The following is a 21,711-nucleotide window of genomic DNA, read 5'->3' as shown; positions in this document are numbered from 1 at the left end:
GGTCCAATCTCTGCGCCCTTTACTTGTCACACTTTAAAGAAGAAGTTTTCTGGAGAAATGTGAGAGGGAATATTCTCATATTTTTTAAAAATCTTTTCAAAGTGCAAATCTCATTTCAATCCATGTGTATTATATGGCAACTAAATGCATTTTGTGAAGATGTGTATATTCTTTTTGAATCCTAATGTAAAAAGGAGGTGGAAGTGTTTGTGATCCATCATATTAGCAGATCTATAACTGTAAAAAGGGTGTCAAATGGTATTTTCATGTTCTTGCTCTTGGTTTCTGTTCAGGTTTGTCTCATGGTACTGATGACTGACTCATCTCTTGATTTCTCCCCGCCCCCCCCCCTTCTTCTTCTTCTTCTTCCTTTAAGTATGTGCAGTTTCTGGAAGAAGAGATTTCTCTTTCACACTTCCATGTACTTTGTCATACTTGCTTTTATCCCAGGTCACTTCTCTGCTGATTTCTCCCACCACATGTCGTCTTCTGGTTTACAGTTGTCACTGCTCCCTATTTTGACTCCGTATGGCGGCAGTACAGTGTTTGCATGTGGGTACACTACTTGGTGGTAACAGAAGCATTTCTGTGTTGCACTCCAACTTCGTGTGATGCATTTTTTTCTGCAAATAGTGCTCCATGCTACTGAACTGCTTCAGTGCTGTAATGGGCAGATGCTTAGATTCCAGTGATGGTCATTTTATGAGAACCTTAGATAAATGATGCAGCAATGGCATTGAAAGAACCGGGTGGCAAAAGGTGTTTGGTTTGAGTGTCCTCTGTAGCTGCTCAAGTTTACTTCTTAGCCTGGCTTTTACTTTGCAGTGAATTTGTGGTTGACTATAATGACTAGGAGATCTGTTCATGGACCAGGACTTCATCGTGCCAGGTGCTTTACAGACAAAGAACAAGAATGCTGACCTCATCAAACCATGTACTGCTTAAGTATAAGATTGAAATAGTTTTAAAAAAATCCCAACAAACTAGAAGGTTCTGTGGCCTACATGGTAGTGTTGTAGATTTTGGGGGCGTAAGCTTCTGTGCTGTTTCAAAAACAAATTTCATTTGAGTGGAGTAAGAAATCATGAGGAAAACTCATTATTTAAGTACAAGGGATGAAGATTAAATATTTATCTGTCCAGAAATCAGTTCCTGCTGTATTTTGACATGCCTTTACATCTTTTCAATTAATGTGTTAAAACTGATTTTAAATTTGGTTAGCCAAAGATTTGCCAAAGATCTGAAAGAGCTGTTTGTCTATCAGACCAACCACATATTTTGAAAAAGTCTTGATCACTGTGATTGAGGAACAACGCTACAACCTACGCATTTCCATCAGACAGACTCATCTGGATTTGTCACACTGAACTCGCTGCTTATACTAATGTTTTGGTCTTAAAGCAACAGACTTAAGAGAGCGCCTTAGTGGGCCACAAATACAAGTTTCATACCCATATAAAAACCTGTATAAGCACCTTTACTATTTGTCCTTTTGTTTTTGCCAGCTACGCACCAGAGCTTTTCTCTGTGACTGCTGTTTGGTGGATAATAGGTAGGATAATACACTGGAAAATATGTGAAATATCTCAAAGTGCTGTTTTAAATGCTACTGGATAGCCTTCAGCACCTGGAGCCATATTTCCATTAAAACTCAGAGTTTCTGTTTTTCTGCTTTTCTATTTGGGGAGGATGGGAAAATACTTACCTGGATTGTTCTTTCCTAATGGACAGATGGATTTTAAAGATTTCAAGGCTACCAAATATGGCAAAAGAATTGAATTTCTAAAGTCAGGGAATGGGCAAGATACCCCTCTTGGTATCTGAAGACTAAAGTTGTTGGGTTTGTTGTTGTGGTTTTGTTGGGTTTTTTTGTTTGTTTGTTTGTTTTTTTAATCAACAGTATTCTACTGTGTTTCCAGTAGAGTACCTCCTTGTAAAGTGCCTACAAACTTGGTTTTGTGTACATTTAGTGAAGTTCAACTCTTTCGCTAGAGGGTTTCTCATGACCTGCTTAAGTTGTGAAGCTGTTGTGGTGGTGGCTCATCACTTAACACATTCAACCAAACCTTCTCTTGTTTGTTTTATTTAGATATAACTTTGGATAGATGATGGAAACCTGAGTAGTAGAACAATTATGGTGAAGTCAATCATGCTGAGTGTTGGTTTCTGTAGAAACTTTTTTTTCTTTGTATAGAAGTATTTCTCCTGGAAGCCCTTGAAATTATGCTTTTACTGCTGGTAAGTAATGTCAACTATCTCAAGCCAAAAGTTAATGAGGACTGAAACTAAAACCAGAATGTTACTGTTAGTTATTCTGATATAACCAGGAATTTTAAATGCCTTTGTTTCTACAGCTGTCAATGACTAAAGTCTTTACCTGCAGAAGAAATACCTGGTGATCAAGACAGTGAATAAAGTCTGTCATTGCTAGAGCTCATAGTATTCCACATAACAGCCAGCTAATAAGACAGTTTGCTTTGTCTAGACTAAGGTCTGATTTCTCTGAAGCCAATTATATTCAGTCTTTAGAATAAGTACTGCAAATTTTTGAAGAATTGTGTTTGGCTTAATAGATCTGTTTATCTGTATTGCTCCTGCTGTATTTGCTTTGGTCTTGGAAAAAATACTCTACTTTGGAACATATAAGTCAACTAAAAGAACAGTATACAAAGAGTCTGCTTGTTTGTGATGCTTTGCCCCAAAGTTTATTTCTCATAAGAAATGTTTTATTTGCTGCCATGAGTGTGAGTAAAGTTTCCACCCATACTTGGAAAATGTGATATTTATCTGGAAGAAACATTTGCCCTTGAATCATACACCTTGGTGGTAAGTCATAAGGATGCAAGTCGGCTTTTTGTTTGGTAAAACTAAAAGCCAACAAAGCTCTAGAAACTGCTGTTCTCATCTCCTAAAATAGGATCTGGGCTGTGGAAATGTGGTTTAACTAGGCAGCTTTCTCAAGCTAGTATTAATTTGAAAAAGATACTAAATCATATGCTTAATTCTTAAGCTGTTGATTTCTAGTTACAGAAGTTTTGGTTTTTTACAACAGATCTTTGAATAGTTCCATTACAGGTCTGCCCCAGTAAGGATTTTCCAGTAAGGTGCTCAACCTGCACTCGTAGAAATTGTTTTGAATTCCATCGTGTAATGATTACTGAACAGAGCTCTTCCCACGTGGTTAAAGTGCTTATCCTCGAGAGGCAGCTAACCTCTGTGTTCTAACAGAGTTATACCTATTGAAGAAGGAGAGCATTCAAAGAGTCTATTTACCGTGCCAACAGTCCTAAAAATGTCAGAACTGGGTGGCTCAGATGAGGTTAGCATTGAGAGGAACCCTTTTGCAATTCATATTCAGCCAAGGTCCACTGGGAGGAGGGGAGAAGAAAAATCTGTGAGCTGTGCAGTGTGCTACTGCAAAATGAGTTGATCATGTTCCAAAGACTGCTGGGCAGCTGTCGCTGTCATAAAACTAAGCACCACAAGTGATGCTGAATTGTCGTAGTCTTAGGAGGGAGACCAAGCATTAAATGGGACATGGCATCTGAATGATCTCTCTCTCCTGGCTTTTGCAGCAGCTCAGTGAAGAGGTATTAGTGAGAGGCTTTGGGAAAACGCAAAAACACTGTATAGCATACCTCTTCTGCGGCTACATGAAATTATTTTAGGCACTGGTTCTCTTAATCTGTTTTCTTCAATACTGAGAGAATTTCACTTAAAGGAGGAGTTCAGTTTGTACAGGAAGCAGAAAGAGATTTCCTGTGTACATCCCACTGTTACCCTGTGAGCGAGGTGTGTAAGAGGAAGTGATATGTATTAGACCAACTGACATATTTGGAGAGTGGGAAATGTAATGTTTAGCGCTCATGGTTCAGATGTAAGACATTTCCTCTCCACACATACATTGTACTCGCAATACAGGGCCACTGCTGTGAACTGGTAGCTTATAGACTGTTTTCAGTAATGTTGCCTTTAGTAGCTTTCTTATTTTAAAGTACATTTTAAATACCACTTACTATAGTAATTGAGGAGAAAAATGATGATGTTTGGATGGATTGAATGCATAATACATGTAGTGTCTAGGAGGAGATGTAGGAATAAGGCAGAATTCCCTGAGGTTAATGTGTTCAGTGCATTAAAAAACCACAACAGCTTCAAAAAGAGGACCATTCACAAGATAACCAAACTGAGGAGGTCAGAAATGCTTTAGCAGGCCACAGGATCTATATATGTATTTTTTTACTATAGTCAAAACTGTCTTCAACCACGGCAGGTACAATATCAAGTGCATGTGTATGTATACACACACACACACATACATGTATTTATTTATTCTGTCCCATGTTTTCTGTTGCCTCTAATTTAAAAGAATTTTAAACATTATAGAATGTCAGCTACCAAACTCCAGTAATTTTAGTATTTTTACCATAACTATAATTAAAAGAATTTCTTCACTAATCCTTTTATTACACATTTTAATTAACAACAAAATGGTGCTGTCAGTACTCTAAAATACTGTATTTAAATTCTTTTCCACTTGGTTGGGACATTCAGAGATTTCTAAATTTTTTTCTGCACTGATGCTAACTCTCACTATATTTTACAGTTCATGGCTTGAAGAATAAACTGAGTATCATTCTGTGCCAGACTGTTGTGGTTCACTGAGAAGGACTCTAAAAGCCTGGGAACAACACAAAAAGAAATCTCTGATCTGGTACATGTTCTGTGGAATCTGTACCTCCAGTCATTAGCTGAAGCACTAAAGCACGGGTTAGTGTAGCTTGAGATCTTGAAGATGCTATGTTGACTAATCAGATCAAAAGGTACATAGTGGTAGAGAATAGAAGGAAAACCGTCTGGATGAAATGAGGTAATTTTTTCTTAATTAGCTGCAGGAATGCTAGATTTTTTACTGTTTCACCTGCATGGAGGATTTACACTGAATGGGCTTAGTACCTGAAGTACTTAGGCTGTCAGGTGATAGAAATGGCTACAAGTAATAGCGCCAAAATAGGGTTGATTTCTGGCTAGAAGCACAAGGCTTTTCTTTTTCTAGGGAAGAATCTGCTTAAATTTGCACACCTTGGCTACATTCCTACCCTCAATTTCTAACCAGTTCAGCTGCTGAACGTGCATACACTGGTTGGAATGTGCATACGCTGGTTTTAATGAGGTCTAAATTGATGCCTTCGCTGATGTAGTGACATACCTTTAAATATGTAGCTGTGCTTCTAAGGTGATGTTGCAGTTTGCTCTTTTGGGACCCTTGATCAAGACTTCTGATGATTCAGAACTCCCAGTGCTCTCCTGGAAAAAAGTTGTCTTGGTGCTTCCCAGTCCAGCCTACTGTGGGAAGGAGGCAGGGTGATCCTCTCTGCTGCCTGGGAGCTGCTTTCTCCTATGCAGGAATTCATTTAATGCGAAGGCTTTGGATTGTGCTGCTATATCTTAACTTTTGTTTTGCTAATGTGATGAGGGCCTCTGGGATGTGCTGGTGAGGGAAGGGAGTAGCAAGGGCCAGTCAGGAGAGGAACGTGTGCCCTTTAGGAGACTGAAGCAGCAGTCTGCAGGCATCACCGAGGCACCTGCAAAAGGCAGAAGGCATTTCTCCCATTTCGACTGGTTGACATGCCATCTCCCGTGGGGCTGGTTTTTTTCCACCTCTTTCCTCATGTATTCAAACCCTACCAGCCTGTGTGGTGAAGAGCATAGAGGTGGTGGGACCCCAAAAGATGGACATCACTGCTTTCCCCTGTGCGGGGAGAGAAGCAGTAGCCAGACTAAGATCTGACCGGTCTCACCAGGGTCGTCTTAGAGGAAGGCTCCCAGCCACCGCTCACTGGGGACTGCTTCCAGACAGGGAAGGGTTCTTCTCTGCTTCCCTGGATCGGAGACCTCCGTGTCCTTTGCACAGATGTCAGGTTTGGAGAGGTTAAGCACGTTTCTGCGATAAACAGGACAGAAAATAATACGGAGGTATCCAAGCTGATACCTGGAATGGTGTGAACTTATGAATGCAACCCCTGGGGTCAGCTTGAGTTTTTTGAAGTAGTGTTTAAATCTTACTTTTCTGAATCAGTCTTTCACTTACACTACTGGCATAATATGAAGTGAACCTCTCCAGTTTGTAATTTTGGAAGAGCTTTTTCTAAACCATGTTATTTTGCTATGTTTCCTTCCTCAGTTGTTGCTTCGAGTGAAATTGAGTGGAACGTAGCTTTGTCTGATGTTTCAGTCACCTAATAATGTAGTAGCTTAGCCTGGAAAGCTGTGTTACCACTGCAGCACTTTATCATCAGTGTTTCAGTCACTGTAGTAACAGGGCGGAAGGAGGCTGAACAGACACATTTCCTTTTCTATAAAAACATCTAAACCATGTGACCTCTTAGAAAATTATTTAAGATCTCTAGATCTCTCTGCTTGAATTTATCAGCTGCCAGGAAGATTGGACTATAATTGATCCAGATTCTCCCTGGTTTTGCAAAGGAACTGAACTGGAGGATATTTAGTGACTTTTTAATTTTAAAAAATTCTTTTTTTTTTTTAGTCCACTTCTCTCATATGTTTAGGCTTGTATTCTGTTGCAACCAAGTTTGATGCAAGTTAAAAATCACAGGTCTGAAAAGTCTTAAATGGATTATTTGTATAGATTTCTAGGGGTTTTTTTTGTAGCTGAAGGCTACAAAATACTGGGCATTTTAGGGAGCTCTATTGATTTTCTTTTTTTTCTCCACTTAATTTTTTGGCTATGCTTTACAATGTTTCTGCTATGAAGTACTTAGTCCTTTTCACTGATGTAATTCTCATAGGTAAGCTAAGGCATCTCTGGCCTTCCATTTCTACATTTTTGAGATTCTCCAAATCTTTGAGGGCATTTCTGGGTGCAACTGTTGCTAGCTGATTTTCCTGTCTCCTCAAATGCTATTGATATCTTAAGGTTCTAATTAATGATGCAGAGCAAGCTCAAAGGTTGCCATACCTGTGAATAGCCAATAAAATTCAACAGCCCAGACAAAAGGCTTTCAAATCAACACCATCAAGATCATCATCAATAACCTCAATAGCTGGGAAATTAAAAAAGTGTGACAGTAAAATTTAGAAAAAGAAGCTCTTCTTGCTTGGAAACATTATGGCAAGGGGCTTACAGATCACTTTCAAACATAGGACCTGCATCACTATTAGTTCATAATGTATCTTGGGGATATGCAGAAGAAAATACATGTATTTGTGTGTATGTGTATGCAGCTCATTTAATCCATGCTTTTCCCAGAAGTGGGGATTGGCTGCTGAGGCAAATAGTCTACCCAAGAATGCAGCCTGTTACAGAGCCAGGCTGTGCCTCTGATCTCTGGTGTAATCCACTTCTACCTCTGTGTGATGGTACCTGGGAAAAGTAGGTTTTGGAAGCTCATGGTCTGCACCTCTTAAGCTGAATAAGAGATGGTGATTATGTAGAAACAGCAAAGGAAAGAAGGAAGGGATGGTGAAGATAGTGGGGAAAAGTGGATCTTCTGACGTTACGTAGATCAGCTATTGTACAATTCCATGCCAAGTCATCAGAAGGATATCCTGGACTAAAATGTTTCTAAAACGAGCCTTTCTAATGCAAGATGTTGGGTTTAATAGTTCTGACAGGAGGCATTTTGGCTACATACTGAAAATGGGCAGCATTAACAAAGGCTTCTACTAGCCCACCCTGAAGAAAGCGTCTGATCTGTTCTGAAAATTTCAAAGTATGTCAAATCAGTTTTTGACAGCAGGGCTCTGAGCAGAGGCAGATCTGACACCAAGATTTTGTTTCTGCTACCTGGCTAGCAGAGCGTGGATAAAGAACTCATATAAATTATTTGTTTATTTACATATTCATATATTTATATAACTTCATATTGTAAAGAGATCAGACGATACCCTGCAATGCCATAATACCATATACTAACAGCCAGCCAGAAGGGGAGTGGAGAACATTGCTAGTGACAGTCTTTGCAAAAACTCTTGTATTGTTTTCTTTCCCACCTTTTGTTCCACTTAGGTGTTAATGCTTGTTCTTTGTAATGTAACCTTTTTTGGGACAGCAGCTGTTGGATGCTAGATGCTTGTGCAGTGCCTAACAAACTGGTTTGGTTAATGCCTTGAGCCAGGATTATTTATGATATAGCTTTCTGTAATATTTTTACCCATGCTATTTGAGTAGAATAGAATTTCCCATTCTATCTATTCCATCCCAGTCTCAGAAAATGATACAGATAACTCTCCTTCCTCTTTCCCTCTCCCTGCCCTGCAGACTCAGCATGGAGAAGGCTGTCTTCAGCAGACATAAATAGTTAGGAAGGATGTATTTATTTGGCTGTTGGTCATACAAAAGAGTGGAATCTGCAGCAAACAAAATTATTTCTTCTGCTAGGAAGAAAATGCTAAGCTCTTGATTTTTATTGAAAAAAATCAAGGCAAGGGGTAAGGATGTGTTCATTCCCTTTATCCACATCTGCAAGCAGTGCGGAACGAACACCTTTACATCACTCTCAGAATATACGGTTTATTTTCTGTTTCCATTGTAAAATGTGTTTCTTGGCTATAGAAGAAAAGAAAAATGCCCCAAAGCTGTGTTTTTATTTTTGAGCTCACACACAGGGGAAGTTAATACAATATTAATGACCACCAGGAGGAGCTCACGATACAGCCTGCAGCCTTAGCTTCCTGCCTCTGAGCTTGTCGGAATTTCACCAAATAGGAACTTCAAGTCAAAGCACAGTGCGGGCAGCCATCCCATTAAAGGTGACAGTGCTGGCATTTGACATAGGAACGCACAAAATAAAGCTACATCTGGAAAAAGCAAAGCAACCCAAAACAGAGGGCAGGTGGGACGACTTGCCACGGGCAGATGTCGGGAGGTTAGAGAACAACGTGATGATCCACCGTGCTGCGCGAATGGCCTCTCCTATACAGGGAATCCCGGCCTCAAACTTTACTTCTGAAATCTCTGTTATTCCATTGGTAAAAAAGCCGAGGTGGCATAAAGACCAGCTGGCAACCAGAAGGGGGGAGTGTTCACATGGTACAATGCTTTTTAAAGTTTTAGTAAAGATCTTTATAGGCGGGTTGGTAACTCCACTCGCCGATGTGAATGTTCCTAGCTATCCAAGGGTGGCAGAACAAATTTGTAAGTAAAAGGCTGGTAGTTTTTATTGTGGAAGAGATGCTTGATTGCAGAAAGCGCAGATTTTCACCTTGCAGCTGCTAGGTTTCCTCTGTCCAGGACAAAGCAGGACAGCGCCAGCAGCACTGAAATTGCTGAGGAAATTATTTTAACAATTTCCTGCAAAACTCCAGGATGAATGAGAAGAACCCACTGTCTGTCACATCTACTCTGTTCACCGTCTATTTTTGTACTGGTTTTAAAATCCAGTGTTTGACATTGCCTCAAGACTAACCAGTTCCCATTTCACTCAGGCAAGAGACTAACATCTGTAACTCAGTGACTGTGGGCACCTTTCTTCTTGCTAAAATAAATTAATACTGAACAGAGTCTTTTTATCACGGCCATGTTCTTATCAGACCATCTCCCTTTATATTCCTTCCTTCCCCAGCCATTGTGGAAACAGACATCCTGCCCAAGGCATCAAAATCCACAATCTGCTGCTTCTTCTATGGAGCCTCTGGATTTTTGCCAAGGGCCCCTTGAGATGGTCCCAGATGTGATTGCTTTTTCTGTGCTACCCTGAAAATATCCGGTAAAAACAAAGGGCTGCACTCACCACGGTTACCACTTTGGAGGCCAGCACTTCCTTTGCTGTCAGGGATGTACAGTAGGAGATGTTAGTGATGATGCACCCCAGAGAAACCATGACTAAAATGGTAGGGTCACAGTCAAAGGGATATTCCTACAATAGAATAAAGCCAATCTTTTTATCGCATCTCTCAGCTGGTTCTTGAGTTTACCTCCAGTTCCCATGAACCCAGGAGATGTGTATGGGATGTCTTTCCCACAGCGTTCTTCTGTGGGGAAACGGCACGTTCCTTGCACCTATGTTGTGTGTGAAAGTAGATTAGGTTTTGATACTGCTCTTCTTCAGGAGAAAAAAATGCAAACAATTCTGGGTTTATTTCAAAGTAAGTTGGACTTAAAAAGCAAACCAACCAATGCCTTAAAACAAAAACAAAATGTTTTTTGTCTGACTCGGTAACTTTTTGGGCAGAAGGCTGGAGAAGAGAGGAGGGAAGTGGAAATACAAACTCGTGACAGGTTTTGTGGCTTGGATTTGTGGGGGTTTTGTGCTACTTCGGTAGGCTTGGGAAATTTTTAGTAGTCCTGTATTTCAGAAAAACAACATTGTAGTTCTGGCTGTTACTGTAAGTGGTTGAAGATACCCATGAGGAATCACAGGGATGAAGAATAGCAAGTGCACCTTGCTGCTGGGTTTCCCTGTATAAAGTCTTGTAACCTTTTTTCCTTTTTCTTGTTGCTTAGATCTTGCCTGCAGCTTCCTTGCTTTGATGTAAGTTGCCTCACTGCCAGAGTTCCCATAGCCTAAGAGTGCACTTGTCTCCATAAGTATTTGTGCATGCAGTAAAATATTCAGAAGGGTTTCAGCCAGTTCATCAATTTTTAGGCACTCATTAAGGGTGAGAATCCAATGTTATCTCTTGTGTGAGTCTGTGCTTATTGGTTAAAGGCTTTATTTCAGTGTCACAGCAAAGAAAAACTTCAAATGTCTCTTTATTGGGATCCATCTTGCAATCTGTCTGCCACTAAAATAAAGAGATTGGAGGAAAGTGAAAAGAAGAGGGGAAAAAAAAAAAGATGGATCCCAATGAAATCCACACAGTTCATGCCTCAACTGCTCCAGAAAGCCACATGTTGTTCAGTTGGGCTGAGGAATTGTTACCATTGAAGGTACTTTATTGCTACTTTAATCAGGAAGAAACCTCTGCTCTGCAACTTATTTTCCTAACAGAAAGCAATTTGAGAAAGTTGATGTTGCACTTGTCTCTTGGAGTTTGGAAGGACGTTTATGTAGAACCTGAAATGAATAGTGCTTTTCAGGACTGCAACTAATGAGGTTATTCTCCCCCATGTCTCCTCACCAGTCTGCAGCTAAATCCAGCCAGCTTTCTGAGATCCAGCTCACGGCTACCCTCAGGGCCATGCAGTAAGTTTGTGTCATGTCGGGGATGTGTGGGCATGTTCAATATGGCCTTCATGTTTATTTCCAGAAACAGAAGTGTATCTCTGTGGCATCTGTTCTGTTAAATATTGACTTTCTTTCAGCAGTGTTAGAGGAAAGGAGCCTCCCTGGAAAAATCAGCTCGTGGGGATTTGCATGGCAATTCTATGGCTGGAGCACAATTTTAGGGTTGTTGGGTTTTTTTAAGTTATTTGGGACAGAGTTGCCCTTTGAAGTGCCTTTTTGTACAAGGCAGGAGCATTGCTTCGACAAAGTACAAGGGCTGATACTCAGTCCTTTGTATGCAAGACTGATAAAGCAGAGTAACTTAGGACTGATGATCGGCGATCCATTTTAAATGGTGTCTACCTCTGTGTTGTTACTCTTCAGAAATGTCCTGACCTTGCAGATTTACAGACAGACTTTTCTTAACAATATGTGCAATGTCAGCACCAGCCAGAAACATATCACCCTCTGTAAGCAAACATCCTGAAATAAAAGGCCAGAGGTGGCTTGTAAAGAGTCAGTGAGCTTGAGTCCAAAGCATGATGAAAACTTTCATAGGAGAGGAAAATTCAAGAACCAAATATGATTGGTCCCTGAAAAACTGGTGATAACACCTAAATGGATATGCAACCAAGGATGTAAGTATATTCATGCCTTTTGCGAGCACAGTGGTAACACAAACTCCGTCTACAATGGTTCCATGTGGCAAGGGCTTGACTTTTTTGGTGTCAGAAGGAAGACTGCCTAGCCTGGTGTTTCGAGTAGCACGCTGTAAAATACCACGAGGTAAGCCCTGTAGCTGTCCCCCTCCCTATCATGTGAGCCTACAGCGTATCTCGTAAGGAAGCATCTTCATCTGAAGTCGTTTACTGCTGAGGATGTCCCGTATCAATTGGTCATCTTTCTGACAGCTAACCACTCTAACTGATTTGACACTGGTGTGAAGTGTTGGATTTTCATCTACAGGCCTGGGTCTGTGTAGCTGTAGGTGAGCATAGGTGCTTACTGGTGCAAATAATTAAGACAGGGAAAGGTGACTGGAGCTGGTTACAGAGATTTCCTATGTAAAGTAGGAAAAGTCAAGCTGATAATTTTGGCAAGTTTGGGTAATTAGACTGTAAGAGAGACAAAAATAGGGATATTTGTTAGTTAACTGCTTTACAGAAACTTTGTCTCTCTAGTAGCAGGGAGAACATTTTGAGGATGGATGTGCATAAAAAAAGCAGTGTATTGTAGTGCCATGTCAGAGAATATGTATTATATAAAACAGGAGCTGGAGTACCTTGTCTTTAGACTTCTGCCTGCAGGCGGCTGCTGTGCTGCTGGAGGTGATCTGGTCCATGTGCTGGTGCGGTGCTGTTTGTTGTGTTTCCAGAGTAAAAGTAAACTCTGGTGATGTTTCTGGCAGAGAGCTAAGTTTGTGGACGGGTAGAGGAGAGCCCAGGTCACCTGAAGGGAAGGGTGGGTCTCACAGGGTTGACCCATCACTCGACGAATTCGTCCTTAGCCAGGCTCCTCTTGTCGACTTGCCTTCTTCATGGATGTCCTGGGTGTGGGATTGCTGCCAACTGCATGAGGGGTAGCAGTACGCATGTTATCATGAAGCAGAGAGGTGGCTCAGGGGCCAGGCAGTCCCCAGCTTCTGGGGTGCAAGTGTGTATGTGGCTTGGTCCAAGCAAACCAAGCCTTTGCATTTTGTTGTAACCAAGTATTGCAAAGGGCACGTTGGATGTCTGTGCTCTTCCTCCCCGCAAATGGTAGGGGAGAGGACACGTCCCAGTGACCGTTAGCGATGATTTGTATCTTCATAGAGCTGAGCTCTGTGTGTGCCGCCAGGCGCGCTGTGCCCACAGAGCTATTGATTATCCTGAATTTCTCTTTGTTCTTTTGTTTTGGAGACTTTAATACTAAAGGCAAGTATCAGCCTGATAACTCCGAGAACTGTAATCTCTTTATGCCATAGGAAAGAAAACAAATGGGCTCCCTCTGCCCATTTATTCCTGTGTGCTTCTGCCAAGGCTTCAATGAGGAAGGCAAGAATGTGGGTGGGAGCTCTTGCCCCATCTTCCATACGCTTATGTTCCCCAGACCACAGCAAAGGAGAGACATGCTATGACATGTTGCCTACTGTCATAAAAGTGATTCTGTCCTAAAGACACCAAAAGCAGCTGTCTGCAGAGCAGGGACCTCTGCCTGCATCCCCGGGTCCCCGGCTTGGCAACCTGATAGTTGGCTGTGGTTATTTCATTTCTAGGAAAGAGGCTGATGCTATTGACCCTGAGCTATTATTTGCCTAATGAAATACAGGGAACTGAGGGGTGGGAGCTAGATGTGAGGATCTGCGGCTTGCTGCCTTTCCTCCCTCTCCTTCCCTGGAAGAGTTTTGCAAGAATGCCTCGGCACTGCCAGAACACTAGTCCTGACAGCTGGTAGCTCCGTCCCCGCTCCAAGGGTGTCATATCCTGAAATGCTCTGCGCCGTTGTCTGCAGCCCTTACAGACCGAAACCGGGCAGCTGGAGCCTTCCTTCCTGACAGAGGAGCTACGGTCTTAATACTCCAAGGACCCTTGCAGCAAGACGGTGTTTTGCCAGATGCCCCCAGCCGCCCTTTAATGGTCCTAGGCAGCCCCCCGTGTCTGGGGCGCTGCCTGTGACGCCGAGCCTGGCTGTCACCCCGGCTTTGTGGCCCAAGCGGAGCATCCTGCCCATTTTGCCAGGCCTGTGCAACTCGGAGCGTTGCACTTCAGCAGGCACCGGGAAGGTACGGCCCTGCTGATGTCCTGCCTGCCTTCTTTTTAGGGTGCTGCAAGGGCTTGGCCCCCCAGATGAGCTGACCTCAGCTGGCACCGCTGGGCTCTGCCAGACCTGCCTATGGCCGCTGAAGGCAGAGGGAGGCAGGTCATGTATCAAGCAGATTTCTGGATAGCATGGGGTCTTTTGCTGTCAGAAAGCCCAGATGAATTTGCAGATCACAAAGAAAATGCCGTCTGCCTCATTACTGAGCTGCAATCTGTTCCTTCTCTCCCCCCCCCAGTCATATTCCTCACCAGGGATTTATCGTTCCTTTTCAATCTGATGTTTCAATCTCCCGTTCCCCCATCTTTGCCCCTCTTGTTTCCCTTTCCAGAGCTGCTGCTCTTACTTTTGTCTCTCCTGCCGCTGCCAGCTGGAGTGAGACGCTCACACGGTGTTGTGCTCAGAAGTGCCTTTAACTGCCCGCCACCGCTAGCTGCCGAAAGAGAGGAGATGCCCCGTAAATGCAGCAAATGAAAGCACTGCCGCAAGGCTGCACGGGTCCTGCCCTTTCCAAAGCGCTCCTGTAGGTAGGCATTGGAAACACAAGCTGGCAGGCACAGGCTCTGGGGCCTTCAGGAGACATCAAAACCTGGGGGGGCTGTTGTAGCTGTGCTTGCCCTAAGAACTGTGTAAGGCAAGTCGCATCAAAGCAAAACACCGAAGGAGAATGTACGTATTTGCATTGCTGTTGCACGCACGGAGCTTGGCTAAGGTTCGTGCTATCTTCAAGCTCAATAAATTCTTGCTCTGAAGAAGCTACAGCAAAGCAGGAAGAAAAATGGTGCTGGCTGCTTGCTTTGCAGAGATAAATGGTTGGTGGCAGCTGGAAACGAAGCCTTTAGTGACAAGGCCATCTTTCCCTGCAGGTAGAAGCAGTCTGGGAGAAAGGACTGAGACACGCTGCATTTGACTTGCTCCCAGAAAAGCCTGACAATTACGTATGTCGGGACACGTTCCCTTATACCAATAACCTAAATATTTTTGCCTAAGGCGGCCAGTGACGTGGTACGGCAGGGACATACTGTTTGCGCTCGAATGCCAAATCTACTCCCCTCCTCCGTGCTCCGATGCCTTCGGCATGTGCTGTACAACAAGTCCTTTTTCTCCCAGATAGGGATGCGTTTCCTGTGGTTTGTCCTCTGGTGCCTATTTTTCAGCTTTTCCTGCCGAGAAGGACGCGAGCCTCCGGCGATGCCATCAGCTGGAAGCCAGCGAGCGGCGGCGGCGAGCCCGCGTCGCCCCAAGCTCGTCCCTGTTGGCTCGGCGGCCCCGGCGGCGCGTGCCAGGCGTTGTGCAGCTGCAGGGCTCGGCGCCAGCGGCGAGGTCTCTGCCTGCGCCGCAGAATGCCTGATTCAGCAGCAAAATCCCCGAGCTGCCTCCAAGCCCTCCTGGAAAAACCATCTGCAGGCATCCCGCTTGGGTGGGAACATCCAGTGCTGGATGCGCCTGCCAGATCGCCCCGTCTGCCGCGCAGCGTGCGGCTCCCCGGGGACCGGGCGGCCCCCAAAGGCTTCACCTCGAGCATCCCGGGCTCCTCGCTGCTTGAAGACGTGAACGAAACGCAAGGGTCTGTGGTGTTCTCTCCTTCCCTGCCCTGAAGGTCTAACCTGAAGCCCCCTGAAACCTGTGGGAAAGACTCTCATCGGCTTTCCTGTGTCTTGGGACTGAAATTGCTGCTTGCTTCTCCGTCAGCCGCACATCTGTAGCGTTCTGCTAGTGCCTTTTTAAATCAGATTTCCTGGGATAAAACAAAAACAAAAAATACACGGAGGAGGGGGAAAAAGAACACAATAAATCTTTTCCTTCACCTAAACCAGCAGTAGTTGGCTGGAGAGGGACGAGATTGTTACAGGTATTGCCTGAACGCAGTGGCCTGGTATCCTCTGTACCTGCTGCTGAGTAGCCACGTGTTAAGTAGAACCAGTTAAATGCACCTGGGATAATCTCTTAATACTGCTCCTACTGTCTTCTCGCTGTTTCATTCATTCTTTCTGATGTGCTTTATGGAAGTACAGCAAGATGCCAGGCACGTTTTGTATGTTTGCACGGTCGCATGACGTATGGCCCGTTGGTCTGGGGCTGAATGCCACACACAGTTTGATCTGGAATGGAAACTTTTTCCCAGCTTTTTGCACCAAATTTGCCTTAGAGTTCCTGGCAGGTGGCAGCCAAAGCAACGCCAGGAAAGGAGAGGGTGGCTGTTTGGCAACCTTGGCCATGATGGGCGAGTCCAGCGAGCAACACTGACCATCACCTCCCTCTTCGTTTGTCCCCGTGTCTCTCCAGGGCTCGGCACGGACAGGCCAGGTCAGCTGTAAGCAGGAGCTGCGCCTGGGTGGGAAGTGGCTGGGAGGGACTGGTACCTCATGCTGGTTGTGGCAAGGTCGAGGGATGCTCAGCATCACCGCTGGTTGAAAGCAAGTACTCTTGGTGGCCCCGAGGTTCAATTCTGACCAGGGCTAAGGACCATTCCTGACGGCCAGTTGACTCATCCCAGCTGATCATGCTTCCATCCCAAGCTCTGACAAGCACAGAAGCCCAAACTGGGGCCAGAGGCCTTGTGTCCCTGAAAACCCATCTTTGCGTGGCAGGGAAAGCCCACTGGGTTCACTGGCACTGTGACAGGGAACGAGGGCTTGGCCCCAGCTGTGCAGTCGCTCCCCTTGGAAGTGTTTTTTCCATCTCTAGAAGCAGTGCCTCAGCTGGTGCAGATCATGCTGGCCCCAGTGACATGTGGAGGCTGTTACATGCTTACATCAATCACAGCATGCCAATTTATTTTCTTTCTCCTTAGCTGTTTTGCAATGCCTTCCCAATTCAATTGCTAATATTTTTCATAATTATATTTGAGCAGCTGCATCGGTTTGGAATTTGTACAGATGTCCTGAATTTTGCAATGTTCTCCCTCGCACGGGGCACCTCTCGCAAACCACTCGCTCTTTGGAGAGGATCCTGCAAGCCAGCCAGCGTTGCTGATAGTGCCTCAGGCCCTGCCAGAGCAATGATCTTCCTCAGGCAAACAGCCTCCTCATCCTACCTCTGCCGGGTGAGCGGTGGTCGCCCTGCACAGTCCCCTCTTCTCTTTGTCTTACATGGCAAGTCTGCTGGGGACAGAAAAGAGCAGTTTGGGTTGCTGATGCCTGCACAGCAAGTACCCCCAAGATGGAGCTGTGTGGAGAGGATGGGGGCTAAGGATATTCTGGCTGGTATCGTTTCAAGGCACGCGGGAGAGGAGCTGAATTTCGGTCTTCCATGTTCAGGATGGTGGCTCCTTGGTGCTGGCCGCAGTGATCCCAGATCCCAGTTCCTCACGTGGCTACAGCCCCATCCTGCAACGGAAGGTCCTCGCTTCCTCTCTCCAAGCGTATACTGCGTCCGTGCTGAGCCACAATGACAAGGAAAAAAAACCACATGGTGTTTCTTCCTTTGAGCGGCCGGCAGCAGAGCCTTGCTGGGCTGCCCTGGCCCAGCGCTCAGTGTTGTGCACAAAGGAAACCTCCTTCTGAGACGCCCCGCAGCGCTCAGATTTTCTTCTGAAGCGGGAGACGCAGTGACCTCTATTTCAACATGAATAATCGCAATTGTAGTTCCTGCCCCTCCAGTGATGCAGGTCTTTATTAGACCTGACTGGGGTCTGTAACCTCTGCTGGCTGCAGGTTCTCCCAGCTGCCGGCATGCTGTGTGAAGTGCTGTTTGTATTTCCTTCTATTCATGCTAACCTTACCTGCCACGAATGATGCAATCATGCGGACAAGAAGAGAACGTAGGGAGGTTCAAAGTCCAGGATGGAAAAAGGAGAGAGAGAAAGAAAAAAAAAGAAAGAAAGAAAAAAAAAATAGAGCTTCTAAGGCTAGAGGTCATTTGGGTGTGGGGCTCAGGGGGCATCAGAGACATGCTGGAGCCTCCAGGTTGGAAGGGAATATCCACTTGGTGCCTTTCTCTTGCCTGTAGCTATCTGTGCTTAAGCCATGGCAGCCTGCAGCTGTGTTGGGTCCACTGACTTCAGGGAAACCTGAAGTGAAGTGAGTCTCTGGGGGCTGGTGGAGCCCTGGCTGCGGGAAGGACCATCACCAGAGGCGAGTACGAGCTGAGCTGTGCAGGGAGACGTGAGGCTGAGCTGCTCCAGGTCTCAGGCGTGGAAGGTGATACGGCTGCGGATGACGGCCATAAGCAGCGGCTTGGGATGTTCGGGGTGGCCACTGGGAGAAGCTTCTCCCCAGGAGGGTGGTGCAGCACTGGAACAGGTTACCCCGAGGGGTCAGGGTCTCTCTGACCTTGAGGGGTTTTAAGACTTGGCTAAACAAAGCCATGGCTGATCTGAGCTAGTGTTGGCGACAGTCCTGCTTCGTATGGGAGGCAGGACCAGAGGCACCCAGAAGTCCTTCCCAGCAGATACTTCTGTGACTGTACTTACATTAAAATTGAATAAACATGCCCTCGTGTTGACTTAACCTTCCCAGTGAGCATGTTGATCCGGTTTTGTTGACACGCTCGTTCCTAGAATCTGATGCTCACTAAATACGAATGAAAATGGGAAATGGCCTGTATGTTACCTGAAAAAACATGCGCGTTGGGTTTTTGTTTAGCTTCTGGTGCCATCTTTCAAGCTCTGGGAAAGCTGGCGGGGGCTGCAAACACATCCCTGTGATGACGTGGTGCCAAATACCACCCCGCAGCAAGCTCTATAGATGCAGTTATTGGAATAAGACTCCTCCTTGTGCTCAGGAGACTAATGGGCCCTTCAGTGCATATTTCTGCTACATCTTTGCACTTCAGCTTCTGCTGCAGGTAAAACAGGCTGCAGCTAGCGAGGGCTTGGGGAGTCTGCTGCTAGGCGTTCATTCCCTCACCTCTTCTAAACCACGAGACATAATAATGTGTTTCTGCTTCACTGTAGGCACAAAACGGGACCTTTGAGGGGTTCGTGTACACAACTGGACGTTCTTCTTTTTCAACCAGGGGTTAAAGCTCTGCCCAAGCTGCTCCCAGCATGGAGCACGCTCTCTCCCCTCTGATAACTGCCACCCTTACCCAAACCTTCTCCCGCTCCCGTGCCCCACCAAGACCTTCATCTGGCAGCTGCCAGCACAGCCCTCACCCATGACTGGGCTAGAGATGCCTCGTATGTGCTGGCAGGGCTGAGCCTAAGCCTTGTTTTTCCTTCTGGACGGAGGGTTTGCTGTTTTTTTGCAAGGCACTGCTCCCTGTTACCTGGGATGGGCCACCAGAAACTCTGGATGTGCATTCCTGTGTTGTCTCACGGGGGATGAGGTAGTGGCTCTGGTGAGAGAAAAACCCTCCTTGTCCCCCTTCCTGCCATCAGAGGCGTGGGGAATGGTGAGCAATTCATCTGAAACTCTGCGTAGTAAAATATAAATCCCCATAGCCTGAGAAATTCTGGGTAAGAGCCAGAAAGGGTTAACAAGGAAACATGTTCCCTCCAGCATAATTGTATATTTGGCTTGTATTTTAATAAATGAGTAACAGCTGAGCAGAGAGGCCAAGAGAAGAGAGTCCCCCCACCCTGAGGTATGTTCAAGGCAGAGTTTGGGCTGTGTGCGAGTCAGGTACTGGAGTGGGTGATTTAGCACAAAACACTGAGGATTAACTATGAATTAGACAACTATGCAGACAGTGAGTAGCAATCAAAATGAGTGGCTAATGCAGGTGTAAAAGGTTGGGTTTTTTTTTTAATGTTTAAATTTTCTTGTGGATTCCCTGAAGGTGGGAAGAGAAGGAGCAAACCCAGGCACTGTGGTCGAGCCTGAGGGGAGCTGGAAGCCTGGGGTGATAAATCAGCAGCACTGCAGTGAGATTAAGGGGGAAGCCAGTGTAATATATGAGGCAATATGGAAAGAGGAGTTTTATTACTACAGCGAGCTCTGAAAGGGTTCAGTTCCAGATGGTTAAAGCAGGGGTAGATCAGGAACCCCAAGGGATGGGGCCCACCATCTGACAACAGCAGAAGCAGAGGAGGGTTTCCTCCGCATCCAGAAAGAGTTTCACCTGGAGAGAGCTGTCTCCATAGCAGGATAAAATAGCTTGCATTAGTGGGGAAATTCCTCTCTGTGAGGAAATCTGGTGATGAGTATGGCCATTTCGGCATTTCCCCCCATTCGGGAAATGTGTCTTGTTCTTGCAGAACGTTTCTGGGAGGGCTTTGGGGTTCGCCTGCTGCTCAAAAGCAGCGGGTGGTGCTGGATGATGGTGCCATTGGCATAACCCTGATGGGAATATTGGCCTTGATAAAGCCCCCCCCAGTGCAGCAGCTCTGCAGACCGACAGCCCCAGGGCTGGGGGGCAGTTTAGCACCCGCTACACCATGGTGGGGACTTGTGTTTCAGGGAGCGGCCTGAAACTGTTAAACGTTTGGGTTTTTTTGTTTTTTTGTTTTTTTTTTGATAAATCACCAAGCAGTGGCTAGGAAGCAGTATCTTATATAAGCTCTCAGCCAGGGCAAGAAGTAAAACAAAGACCTGGTTCATGGAGGAATTTGTCCTGCAGGAGCGAGGGCTGTCAGGCGTTGGCACTGCCCAGCTCCACGTCAAAGGCAGACTAACCCTCAGACCGCAGCACCGATGCAGCGCGACAAATCGCTGGGAGGAGGGGGGGTGTTGCTTTATTATGGGATTTTTTTTTTTTTTTTTTTTTATTTGAAATGGTTAAGAAGAATTCTCATTTGGGGAAATTTTGGCTGTACTTTGCTACAACATTAGAGTTCTCTGTTGGGTCTCTTCTGCTAGAAATGTTTAGATTTATTTTTGTTTGTGTTCTGTCTTACGCAGCTAAGAAAACAGTTTCAAATAGGACAAATTGTCTTGTTCCAGGGAGGAGGTCTGATCTGGAGAGTGAAAACAGCTTGCTACTTGGAGAGCCGTCCGCAAAAGAACAAAGCTCTCAGGACAGTTCCCTACACTGTGCCCCACAAGAGATATTGTAGAGCCAAGATGTTGGCCTCGGGAAGCACTACTATGTGAGACAGTCTCCCTGTTAAGCGGCTTTTTTTCCTACGATTTATGTGCCCCAGTGCCTGGTCCTCTGGGCACTGCTCCTTTGGGTCTGATGGGCAGGGGGGCAAGTGCCTGGGATATTCCTTTCTCCTGCTGGCAGGAAAGGGGAATCGCGTTAGTTCATTTCACAGGGATGCTGGTGCACCTTTCTGATAGTCTATAATAGCTGACGCTGCAGAAGAAGACTTGAGTCTATTTTAAACAGGTGTGCATCTCTTCTATATGTGTGTTTTGCATGTCACTGGCAACAGGAAAGAAAGAAATGCTCATGAAAGAGCCAATGTTCCTGCACAACATTCATGGAAAATCAGTTCTGGATGCACAGAAGTGTGAGTTTCTTGTGGCAACTGGATGGAGAGTTACACTCAGATGCTTAGAAAAGTGAGATGACATCATATGATCTGTACATTTTGTGAAAATGAATCAGTGCTACTATTATTAAAACATCTCCACTTGTAATGACTGCTTTGGCAGACTGGTCATAATGAAGAATTCTAAACTTGGTGTAGGATAGAAATCCTGGTAGAAAGGAACTCTAAGAGCAACAGGAATTTTGCTGCTTGAAAACCAGACTCAGCTTAGTCCAGTTTCTTGCCAAAGAGCCAAAGTGTGGATTCAATACTTTTAGGTTCTCAATTAAAAGGTCATCATCACCTCATCAAGAGGTCCAGACTCACCACATCATCAGTCTGTTTTCCAGAAAAAGTCAGTCTTGTCCAAAGGTCAACTGGAAATGC

This window comes from Buteo buteo, chromosome 19 (assembly GCF_964188355.1).
Source record: "Buteo buteo chromosome 19, bButBut1.hap1.1, whole genome shotgun sequence".
NCBI lineage: Eukaryota > Metazoa > Chordata > Aves > Accipitriformes > Accipitridae > Buteo > Buteo buteo.
This window is presented reverse-complemented; position numbering follows the sequence as displayed.